Source organism: Triturus cristatus, chromosome 6, assembly GCF_964204655.1.
Source record: "Triturus cristatus chromosome 6, aTriCri1.1, whole genome shotgun sequence".
Taxonomy (NCBI): Eukaryota; Metazoa; Chordata; class Amphibia; order Caudata; family Salamandridae; genus Triturus; species Triturus cristatus.
The window spans coordinates 1,644,655,234-1,644,668,425 of NC_140589.1; the positions used below are offsets into that span (position 1 = coordinate 1,644,655,234).

Here is a 13,192-nt window from a genome sequence, read left to right on the forward strand (position 1 = left end):
AAGTAACAATTCAACAGTGCAACAATACCACAACAATAAATATACAGCACAGCAAGACAATAAAATTAAACACATTGGCAACACAAAACAGCTCTCATAAACACCAGCATAATACAATATACAAACACAATAAGACACCAAAACAAAATAACGCAACAGCATACATTTTAATTTTTTTGTATTATATTATGTAAACACAAAATAAGAGAGGCACATAAATGGGGATATCTGAACAAAGTCCTTGGGGTAATCTACAAGACAGCGAAACCACAATGACAGAGGCATTCGTTCTTTGTATATTCTTAGTTTCTTTTATTTGTTTCTTGGCACTACACATGCACTTTTTGCAAAACAGCCAACGCGTTTCGCCCACAATTGGAGCTTCTTCAGGGCGTGATCTGGTTGGGTAAACTTTCATCAAAATTCGGTCCAAATCTCAAAAACTTATCTTCAGTTGCTTATTTAACGTCTCCATACTGTAGGGGACCAATTCAAAAGTATGTCTATGCTGCACAATGTTTTTTTAGAGCCGTGCACGGCCATCAGATAATCAGCTGTGATTCTGTTGCATCAAAAGCATTGGCTGTTTTGCAAAAAGTGCAACTTTAGTGCCAATAAACGGATAAAAGTAACTACGAATATACAAAGAATGAATGCCTCTGTCATCGTGATTTTGCTGTCTTGTGGATTACCCCAAGAACTTTGTTCAGATATCCACATTTATGTGCCTCTCTTATTTTGTGTTTACATGTTGTGATATTATGGACCATTAATGGTGGCTGGTTCTTTGAGGTGGGCATTTTTGGGAGATCGAATAGGAAACCAGCCTTGGTTTCTAGTTCTTTAAAAACACAGGTAGTGTTGAGGCAGCCTATATACCCTGCCACCAATAATCATTTGGATTGTATTATATTATGTTGTGCTTTGTGTCATGGTGATTTGATGTTATTGTGATTTATTTTGCTTGTGCATTGGTTTTGTTTTGTTGTGTTGTATTGCTTTGTGACACATCGTTGTGCTGTTATATAAGTCTGCTACTGTGTGATTGTGTTGTGTTGTGTTGGTATAAGTTTTGTTGCTTAAGTGTAGAAAGGTGTTATGTTTTTGTGACATTGTATCATTGTTATACTAATATTGTGTTGTGCTTTTAGATTGTGCTGGCGTTTTATTGTTTGGTGTTATTGTGGTGTATTTTGAAGGGTGGTCATGTATTTTTGTGATATTGTGCTTTTGTGCTACATTACTAAATTATTTTATTGTTGTCTTGTACTGCGGTAGGTATATTGCATTCTGTTCTGATTCTTTTGTATTGTTGGATTGTAGGAATGGACCTCTTTTGTATAATCATCCCCTGAACATGTTTTGGGTGAATGCTGCTGTTTTGATGGCTCTGTAGTTCACTGTGGTCTGCTTTCCAGACCCGTCAATCAATCAATCAAATTACACTTGATAAAGTGTGCAGCTGCTTCAACAGAAGCGGCCCGGTGCTCTAGCAGACAGTATAAGGCAGAGTGAAGTGACAGGGAGGCTAAATAGAGTCAAGCAACTAGGTTTTGAGTAGGATTTTGGAAGATATTAAAGACTCAACCCAAGGCAGATTAGGTGGAATACTGTTCCAAAATTTTGCCTTTGTAAAAGAGCTACCTCCACAGCAAAACTTCAAGAATTTTGGGATCCGAATTAGGCAGCTATTGTTGGATCTGTGTACCCTCTCTTAGGTGTATGGGGTCAGTCTGCTCAACAGATAATGGGGGGCCCCACCATGGAAAGCTCTGAAAGCCAACGTCAGAGCTTTGATTTTAATACACTGTTCTACCGTGAACCAGTGCAGGTGTCTCAGGTGTGGAGAGATATGATGGCGCGTGGGACTCTCCCTATTAGTCTGCCACTGCATTCAGGATTAACTGAAGAATGCATATCAGATACGCAGGAAGACCAAGGTAGAGACTGTTAGAGCATTAAATGCGAGAAGTGACTAAAGAATGAACTACTGTTTTCCTTGTCTCTTCAGAAACCAGAAAAAGGAATTTCTTTCAACTTCATAAAGCAGACAGATGAAATTGTATTAATTTGCGCAGTAACGGAGAGTGTGGAATCAAAGATGATGCCCAGATTTCTAATTTAAGAAGTTGGATTAGGAGGAGCGTTGAGTTCAACAGGCCACCAGAGGAGGGGCAGTAGGGAACCACTTTGATGAAAAACCAAAACTTCAGTTTTATCGGAATTTAGCTTCCAGCAAATTGTATCTATCCATGCCGCACCTCCTTTAAGACACTCATTAAAATTGTAAAAAGCTGCCTCTGTGTTATCTTGCAAGAACAAAAGCAATTGGGTGTTGCGGCGTACAACACTACCTTGACACCCCTAGATGAAATTCACCAAGGGTTGAAGGTAAAGATTAAACAAGAGCGGGCTGAGAGCAGAACCCTGCAGGACACTCCATACCAATGGATTAGGAGATGAAAAAATGAGGTGTAAATACACCTGTTGGGATCGAACCTCCAGGAAGGAGTGACCCATAAAAGAGTCTTGCCCTGAATGCCAAGGCAACGAAGTCTGTTTAGCAAAATCGAATGTGACACAGTGTCTACCGCCGCCGACAAATCATGGAGCAACACTGTGACAGGTGTGCCCTATCTTGTCCAGATTCTCCCTGACAAAGTGGGCCAACTCCAGAAGAGCTGTTTCTGTGCTAAATCCTACCCGAAAGCTCGACAACGAATCATGGAGAATGGAATGTGCATGTGCTCTGACTTCCAAAGTATATTCATAATTGGCTACTACCTAATTGGCACATTTAACTTCCCTATAAGTCCTTTGTATATGGTAACAGAGGTATCCTGGGCTAATATGTTAAATGCCACTAGTGGACTTTAGCACTTAATTGTGCCACCACTGCAGTGACAATGTGAAAATATGACTCTAGGCCTCCCTTGCAGCCTAGCCAGGCAGCTTTCAAAATTCCAAGTAAATGTGGCAAAGTAGACTCTTTTGCCAGTCCAAATCCTTCCTTTTAAATATTAATTAAGACACCCATAGGAAAACTTGGGTAGTCCACCAAGAAGGGTGCTTATTAAGAAAAAGAAGGCCATGCTGCTTCTGTTTTTAACATGCCCTGGCATTGAAAAGACAAATTTGCCTTTTTTACTATAGCAAGGCTGGTGGTCCTATTGGCTAACATGGAGTTTCACTAGCCACTGCACTAACCACCATTTGGGATAACCAAAGGTATTATTCTAGGTTACATTAATCGTTTCATTAAACCCAACTCATTGCTGAGATCGGGTTTAAGGTAACGTTCAATAGAAAGGTGACTTTAGAAAGTCACCACTTTATTGCCCAAACTGGTAGCCTTTTGTCTGTCTGCAGCAGTTGTCCCCCATGACAACACACTGCCTCCATCTTGGAAAGTGTGAAGCACTCCCAGGAACAGGGAACAAAGAGAATTGCTGGTGGGAGGAGGTGAGATCTCCTCCAGCAGGATGACTTCCGAGTGGTAACCACAGATGGCCCAGCTTCAAGGAGGTTACCACCTCAGTGAAGCAAATGATGATGACACCTATTCCTGCCCACTCCTTTGTGTAGACATACAGGCTGGTCATCTCCTCCAGAGTAGAAAAACTCATTGTAGAACCAACCATTTTTCCAGGAAGAGTGTCTCATTATGCTGTGCCTAGGGCTCCCCACAGGGGGGGGGGGCATAGGCTGCTGTGCAACATGTCTAAAAACCATTGACAACACCAATAGGTCTTGCATAAGCAAAACAAATTGGCTTTGCCAGTGCTTGTTTATCTTATATACATAGAGACTGTTGAACCTGGCCCTCACTGCAGAATCCCCCTCAAACTTTTTGACTTTACCCCTCCTGTTTTATTATCCGTATTTGTTGGTTTTAGGGGTCTGTGCACAATCCCACTGCTAACCAGCGATAAAGTATATAATCTCTTTTCTAAACATTGGCAAATTGGCTTACACCCAATTGGCCTATTTAATGTACTTGGAAGTCCCTGGTAAAGGGGGATTACAGGTATCAAGGGCCTATAAATTAAATTCTACTTCTGTGCATGCAGCACTTATTGTGCCACCCACATAAGTATCCCTTTAAAACATGTCTCAGGCCTGTCATTGAAGCCTGTGTGTGCAGTTTTAAACTGACGTTTTTTGACCTGACAAAATAAACCTTTTGCTAGGCCAAATCCCATGGATGTCATTTGGGAGTAGTCAGGGGTAGCAGCTGTGACCTCTGGCTTGCTCCCTGCTATCCCTGGCATTTTTTTGTGACCCCTGGCCTCAGAGGGGGCAAAACCTTCTTACACTGGTATGCTCATAGATACCGTATCAGTAGGACTGCACCATAAGGGTCTTATTTGAGCCCTTTTTATTTAGGACAGAAATAGCCTCACTGGAGACACTGATCAGGTGGTTTGCCCAATCTTCGAAGCAAATGCAGACAGCACAAAAATCTTGGTGCTACTAAATGATTCTTTGACCAAACCTCCTCTTTCTTCCAAGCATGTCCAACAGCTCCAGCTGTGAAAAGACGGAGATTTTCGTCCGGGGGAGATCTTCTGTCCTCTCTATCAGGACCACTGCTTGGCAGCTCCCAGCCTCAGGCTGGTAAACACGCTAGTGAAGCCAGAAACCTAGGCAGTATTTTTGTGTCATCGTTTAACCTTTACTCCCCACACGAGTAAACTAAACTGCTTCTACCTCTGCTGAGAATGTTGAAGAAAATGCCCCATTGCTCAATATTGATGGCAAGTGTCTTGTTACTATCTCAACCAGGTTAGATAATGGAAATGCCTTTTTAACTGGCCGTGTTCAAATCTTTCATCAACAAACTTTAGATTGTCCAAAACAAACATTTTTCAACTACTTTTGGGCCTGAGAATTACTCAATCAACGTCGTCACATTCTTCATAGAGGCATTGGCTCCAAGCCAAGAGAATCTCTTTTACAATCTTTTGAATGATTCACAAAGACATCTATGCAGCTGGTTCAAAGTTTCTTCAGAAGGATTTTTTTTTGTTATGCTAACATTTACTATTAGGTCTGTACCTGAATATTGTACATTTTAGATTACCTTGTTTATGGGGCGGCTTCTTCTGTAAGAAAAGGGTAGTTTTACGGAACTTGTCTCATCTATTTGTGTGCCCAATTCCAGACCTACCATCATGTAGCAAGAAACTTAAAACACGTGTTCAGAGTTGAAAGGCTTCACTGTCTGTTCTGGAGTCCAAGTATCAGAACAGCCTTGGTAAATACTCTTTCAAATTTAAATCAAATTAATTCATAGGTTTTAAATCTGTTTCCATCAAATTTCACAAAACCAGCTATAAACATCTGCTTGAATTGTGTACACTTTAATGAGGGGGGAAGATTGCCGCCTCCATTTGAGGAAAACACTTTTGTATAGTGGGAGTGTACACAGAAAAAAACACATTTTCATTTAACGTGGCCAGCACTCAACAGACCCATTACAAATCCAAGTTCTGCAAGTTCAATTACTATCTCAAGGCTGGACTGGAAACTAAAATGACCCTTGGCAGAAATGATCCAACCAGCTCCACACCCCAGGAGAAGGCTACTAGAACGAGTCCATGGGACGTTGGTAGTCGAGTTAAAGTAGCCCTACCTGCTCGAAATAATTCCCCTAGCCTGAAGCCCACTGGGGAAATGCTGGCGAGGAAAAACTACCAGCCCTACGTTGACTATCAGGACAAAATGAAATGGCCTTCCTTGAAGAAGCTGGTACAAAGTTCACTTCGGTAACAGTCTGGAACAAAGGAAACTGTATCTTAACAAATGTACATCCGCTTTAATTAATGTATATTTGCATAAAACTCTGTACATTTATTATAACCAATGTGCATTTTAACCAACAACGTACATTTGAACCTACTATTTTACAATCTCACAAAGAAGATATGTGTCGACAAATGAATGTTCAATCACAAAAACAAATGTATATTCAAACAGCATCCACAGAACACCACATTAACATGATTCAATTTAACATGTACCAAGTGAACTGACCATAAATATTGTATGCGCATAATCTCGACTAAGCAGACATGGAAAGATAACTCCTTACTGTGTGCCATCTAGCCCCGCTTAATCACTGTTCACTCAACTTTTTTATTATGAGTTAGGGAATGATGAGTGCAGACTGCAACGCTTAACAATAGATACCTCAAAGGTAATGGCATTGCATTGCTATACCAAGTCCTTATCTGAGTCTGAAATATTCCACAACATGGCTCGATAGATTATTCAGAAATAGTTAAGATGTTTTTATGATGCTTATATATCTTTCCTTTTAAAAATCCTTGCCAGACTTGTTTTATAGGTTGTAGCCTACACCATTGTAACTTTAACTTCCATGAATACCTTTCTTGTTTTTCATTACACAAATACAGAACTTATTGTTTATGTGATGCTTGGTTTACTGTATGCTGCTATTTTGTTCTACTACACTATACTATAAATGACAAGTGTTCCTAATTGTTCACTTAGTGATACCTATGTTATCAATCACAGGGGCATATTCTCATTGATCTATCGCCGAGTTATCGGCACTTTATCGCAGCCAAAGCCGCAATAAATATATCGCCCCATTCACAAGCTGGTGCAAACAGCTGATACCACCAGTTTACCTGTGATAGCTTCCGCAAAAAACATTGCCACAGATGACCCGGGCAACAATCGCTAATGAGATGCAGAGTAGGCGTTCCCGAGCAAAAACCAGCGAAACACCACACCTAAACATTCGGAACGACTAGCCAGATCAGCGATAAGAGCACAAAACAGGCAATAAGGCGTGTTAGCAGCAGGAAATTCACACCTGCTCTGACCTGGTGCAAAGTCGGATGACAACCTGCACCAGAAAAGGGAGCCCAGCGCACAGCCACACCAGAAGAACAACAGATGCCCTGGAGTTAGTCATCATGCAGCTCGGAGCCCCATCAGGGCCACAACACCCACCGCAATCACCCCCAGGCCCACCTCCCCCTCAGCCCCCCGGACCACCACAGAGGCAGCGCAGACAAAGACAGCGGACCTTCAGGAAATGCACCAGCCTCACAGACTTAACACCAGAGAATGTCATTGCCCACTACAGACTCAAAAGGACAACCATCCTCCGCATCCTGAACATCATAGCCCACAGGCTGACGGTACCAACACAGCAGACAACCAACATCCCACATCAGTCAAAGCTGCTGGCTGTGCTGCACCTGTTGGCCTCTGGGAAATTCCACCCAACAACTGCCAGAGTCGGAGAAGTCTAACAGCCAGCCCTATCCAAGTTCCTCACACCTGTCCTGGATGCCATTATCAGCTTGGTACCCCAGTAATAGCTGGAGACCAAGCAAGGCTTCTACGCCATAGCTGGATTTTCGCACATGTTGGGGGCAATTGACTGCACACATGTCCTACTTGTGCTCCCTGCTGACACTGCACACAATTACAGCAACAGAAAGCACACGCATTCCATCAATGTGCAGGCAATAGTGGACCACCGGGGACTCTTCACCAATGTCATTGCCAACTACCCAGGCAGTGTGCATGACTCATACATCTTCCGACAGTCTATCATCAACCGGCGCTTCCAGGATGGCACCTTCGGAAATGCAGTGCTCGTTGGTAAGTACCAAATGAACACACCAAACCCCTCCTGCCCCTAAGACTGAGATCAAGAGCCTGGGCATATGGCTGGATCAGGACCTGAATTTTAGGACACAGGCCAGGAAGACAGCAGCGACCTGTTTCGGCCTGCTTAGAATGGCCCGTAAAATCCTCCCTCTTCTCCCCCCTCTAGTAAAAAAGGTATTGATACAATCCCTTATACTCTCTAGGCTGTATTACAGGAATGCGCCATACCTGGGCTCCTCCTCCTCAGTTATTTCCAAACTCCAGCTAGCCCAGAACAGTGCAGCCAGACTTCTGACGGGATCATCTAATAGACAATCAGCAAAACCGTCAATAAGCTCCCTACACTGGCTCCCAGTGCAAGAACGCATTAGATTTAAGACCCTGTGTATTGCTCATCAAACATTGTCAGGGACAGGCCCTTTCATTAATTCGGCCTTGATCCACCCCTATAAAGCAAACAGAAAACTTCGGTCAGACGAACTGCGTCTGGCCGAGGTCCCTAGAATAAAGAAGGCCAGAAGTGTTGGACGGCTCTTCTCCTACAATGCCGCCAAGCTCTGGAACTCCCTGCCACTCTACCTGCGCATGATTCCCAATTACCAGACCTTCCGCAAACAACTTCTGTTTCCTCAGCTTCGCTTTCCTCTGTGTTGGTTCTTAGCGCTGGGACACTCCTGGGTAGCCATGCGCTCTATAAGTGTCCTTTCTTTCATTCATTCATTCATTCATTCATTCATTCACTCCACAATCATGCAACTCACAACTCTGGGAATGTACACGTTACAAAAAACTCACATACAACATTCCAAACAACATGCCCACCCACCATACACGACAGCACAACGTACTTCGGTAACCTGGGCTAGCCATGTACATGAACAATCAACGGCATGGCACCTCAGCCACACAATAGCAGAATGTGGGGAGAGGTGGAACCAGGCATGTGAGAAGGAGGCAAGTGACCCATGAATGAGAATGCACACAATTCCAAGTGTGGCATGGATGTGCTGGACAGACTGCAGTATGCAGAACACAGACATATCCATGTCGACATATACTGCTGGTGGTGGTAGTGTTGTGGACAGTGGATGCAAACATGTCACCCCAGCCAGTGGGGAAGACCTCGGAAATGTAGCTTGTTACGTCCCCTCTGTAACCGTGTGCGGAGTGGGCTGGCCTGGCGTACGCCAGGCTAGCGTAGGGGTGTGAATAAAAAGCACATTTTCCTGGGCGTGGTTCTCTTCCGGAATGGCCAACGTGTCTGCCAGGGCGGTGCCTCTCACCCCGCCATGAGGCCGATGCCGTGAGCGGTGGTGCCTGCGATCTTGTGCGCCTGCTGCACCCCAGGCTGCTGGTCCCCAGACCTTGTCTTGCTCACCCCTGCGCATCCAGGCCTCACTGCTCACCTGCCGACACCGGCGTATCTCCAAGAGGGTCCACCATGTGCTGGTGCAAGCTCCAAGCCTTGGTCCAGGGAACTCACTCCCCCAGCAGCTCTCCAGCAGCTCTGCGGTGCTCTGCGCTGCCTCGCGCCCAGCCAGCCCTCCTGTGCAGGGCCCGAGCCTGCCCTGGTCTCCTCTCCCTGATGGCTGATCACCGCGTTGATCACTGCACTTTTGCCTGATGCTGCTCTCGTTATTTTGCTGTACTCTTGCCTGGTACTGCCTTCTGCCATTTATTTCCTTGACTGCCACTGTACTACTGTTTTGCTCTGTCCCCCCTTGTATTTCTCTCTTTTCTTTTCTTTTTTCCTTGATTACCACTGTACTGTTGTTTTGCTTCTGTTCCCCCTCATATTTCTATTTTCCCGCCGTTTCCCGCCGCTATCCTCTGACCGCTCCCCTCCCGCTCCAGCCTCCCAGCTGCTCGTCCCTCCCCTTCAAATGCAGACTGCTGTGCGGTCGCGCCGCTAGCGTGCCGAAGGCATGCCTAAGACAAGCCCGTCTGCGCCCGTCAGCCCCTGGACCGCACCCAGCGCCAGACCCCCTGGCCCCCATGACCTCCACAGGACCCGACGCCGCTCCGATGCCAACACCCTCCATGGACTCAACGCCGGCCGAAACTCCACCTGCTTCCAGGCCACCCCGAAGCTCACCCACGGACCCTTTACCTGCCGAAACTGCAGCTACACCAGCCAGCGCACACCAGCTCGTCCTGCCCACCCCAATACTGCAGGCCACACCCTTCTCAGCTGCATACTGCTCAACACCCGCTCAGTCCACAAACACGCCGTCGAACTCTGGGTCCTGCTAGACTCCAACACCCCGGACGTCGTCTTGCTGACGGAGACCTGGATGAACACCTCCTCGGCACCGGACATAGCCATAGCCATTCCAGCCGGGTACAAGATCACACGGAGGAACAACAACAAACCAGGAGGAGGAATCGCCATCATCCACAGGAACACCATCAGAATCTCAACAAGCACCGAAGACGTCCTCAGCATGGCCGAACACCTAGACTTCCAGATCCACATCAATAACAACACCACCCTCAGAGGAACCCTCGTCTACAGACCCCCGGGACCCCGTCCACAGTTCAGCGAATCCATCGCCGACCTCATCAGCACGCACAACATCATCTCCACAGACTACATCCTCTCAGAGACCTGAATTTCCACCTCGAGAACGAGAACGACAACAACTCCACAACACTGATTGACAACCTCGTCAACTTCGGACTCAAACAACTCGTCACCCACCCACTCCGCTGGACACACGCTCGACCCCATCTCCTCCACCAGCGACCACGTCACCTTCAGCCACACCACTGAACTCCACTGGACCGATCACCACTGCATCCACTTCACCTTCGAGAAACCCACCTCACACAACCAACCGCAACGCATACCACACCGCAACTGGAAGAAAGTCACCGAAGACCAGCTCATCGCCACTCTCACCCGAGCCCCTCCACCCGAACCCTCCAAGACCGACGCAGCAGCCCACAGCCTCAGACAATGGATCAATGACTGCGCCAACACCCTCACCCTGATCAAGAAACCCTCCAACAGGCGAACCGACTCGAGAGCCACCTGGTTCAACGCCGACCTCCAAAACTCCAAGCACACCTGCAGAAGACTCGAGAAGCAATGGCGCATGGGCCAGACACCCGACAACCACACAGCCCTCACGAATGCTAGACACAAACACCAGCAACTCATCCGATCCACCAAAAGAAACTCCTTCAAGGAATGCATCGACACCAACGCACACAACAGCAAAGAGATCTTCAACATTCTGAGAGAACTCGCCACCCCCAGCTCCATCTCCAATGCCATACCAGCGTCACAAGAACTCTGCGACTCTCTGGCTACCTTCTTCCACCGCGAGGTCACAGACATCCACAACAGCTTCGACACTCAGGAGCCGAGGACACACAATGATGACACCCACAACTCTACTCCCACGAAACCCCCCAACCTTCTGCTCTCCTGGAACAACGTCAACGACGAAGACACCATCAAAATCATGAACACCATCCACTCCGGCTCACCTTCCAACCCCTGCCCCCACCACATCTTCAACAAGGCATGCTCCATCATCGCACCCCAACTCCGAAAGATCATCAACAGCTCCTTTGAGACCGCCACCTTCCCAGAGAACTGGAAACACGCCGAGATCAACGCCCTCCTCAAGAAACCCAAGGCGGACCCAAAGGACCTCAAGAGCTTCCGACCGATCTCCCTGCTCCCGTTCCTGGCCAAAGTCATCGAGAAGACTGCCAACAGACAACTGACCCTCTTCCTGGAGGAGAACAACGTCCTGGACTCCTCCCAATCCAGCTTCCGCAGCAACCACAGCACCAAGACCGCCCTCATAGCCGCCACTGATGACATCAGGACCATACTGGACAAGGGCGAAACCGCAGCACTTATCCTCCTGGACCTCTTGGACACCTTCGACACCGTCTGCCACCACACCCTACACACACGCCTCACGACGCAGGGATCCGGGGAAAAACCCTAGACTGGATCACCTCCATCCTCACCGGCAGAGCCCAGAGAATCTGCCTCCCCCCGTTCCGATCTGAAGCCACCACGATCACCTGCGGCATACCCCAAGGTTCATCACTCAGCCCGACCCTTTTCAACATCTACATGGCACTGCTCGCCAACATCATCAGAGCGCACCACCTCAACAGCATCACATACGCCGACGACACGCAGCTGATCCTCTCCCTCATCAAAGACCCGGCCGTCGCTGTCAAGTACCTGTCCCAGAACTTAGTCCTCCGCAGGAGCCGATGTGAATTCCGCGATTCCCCTACTCCGTTACCTGAGCAGTATATACCCAGGCAACTAGAGGGGGGAAAGGGGATTGGTAAGAAAAGAGAAACGCCACCTCTTCTTCTACTGGACAGGTCTGCTGCTATTCTTGTGTAGCCTTCCTGCAAAATAAAACTTCATAAGCATCTATACTTGACATTTCTAATAATTAAGAAAAGAAAAACCCAAAATGATTTTTACCTGTCCTAATTGATGGCTAGCTGTTCTCTTGTAGGTTTGTTGCCTATATGGTCTCTTCTACTCTGTGCTTCTCTAGATGGAATTAGACTAAACAGATAAGCAACACAAGATTAGATTACATTCTCTGGTCGATCTAATGGTTTAAATCTTTTTACATTCTTTTCCTTCTTTACCTGACAACCACCATAGGCAGTCTTTTAATCAATTCTCTTATTGTCTTTTTCAGCAGTTGAAGGTCTCCCCGACGATGAAGCAACAAGTTCTTTTGTGGAGGAAGAGGTCTTAACTATTGATGGTAAGTAATCCTATATATATATATATATATATATACAACCACAACTCTTGTAGGTCTTGTCCTTATTCTCTTCTTCAAATATTGTCTCTTTGTTGTGAAAATCCTTTAAGCTATGGAGTTGAATAGATTGCCCTAATGAAGTTCTTAAATTCGTATTATCAGATTCTCAGACTCAGGAACGATGTCACAAGGCTTGCCAATGACTAAACGTACAGAATACTGGCGAGAGTTCTTGTAATCCTTCTTCTGAATACTTGTCTCAAATCAGGAAGTCAGCTACCTCTTATACTGACTGAAGTTCCCTCAAAAGAACCTTATGTCAATTTTAAGGAAATTGTCGTTAGTTCTCAAAAGGTAAGACTACTCACCGCAGCCGCGGAAGAAGACTTACTGCAAATGCTCTGGGAAAACTCACACTCAGGAAACCTCCAAGGACTTGAAAACGCTGCATGAGAGAATAGCGACCGTTTTCTGGAACGCTTCAGTTGAAGTGCGCAGTTTGCCGTGCGCGTGATAGCGAGCACAGCTGCGCCGGCTCACTGGGACAAAAACTAGACCGGACACCCTGCAACTCAGCGCCTGAGGCCATCTTGAAATTCCGTTGTGTGGGAATCTGTCTTCCCTTAAATAAATGGGATGACCAACGGTTTGGGAGGTACTTTACTGGACTGCTATTGCGAATACCATGGATCTTGCAAACAACTGGGAGGAACTTTAGGCGAATGGGTGCCTTACACTGGTCAGTCCTGACAGTCGCCAAATCCAACCTCCACGAG

At 46.4% G+C, this 13,192-nt stretch overlaps 1 long non-coding RNA gene across 1 annotated transcript in view; it reads left to right on the forward strand.

The window, feature by feature from the left end:
- LOC146821755 (uncharacterized) overlaps positions 1-12,401 on the forward strand; it is a 304,786-nt gene extending 292,385 nt beyond the window's left edge. Inside the window, exon 5 of the long non-coding RNA XR_014962767.1 lies at positions 12,348-12,401. This is a non-coding gene — a long non-coding RNA (uncharacterized LOC146821755). The remainder of the gene's footprint in view (positions 1-12,347) is intronic.
- Positions 12,402-13,192: the final 791 nt, after the last annotated feature.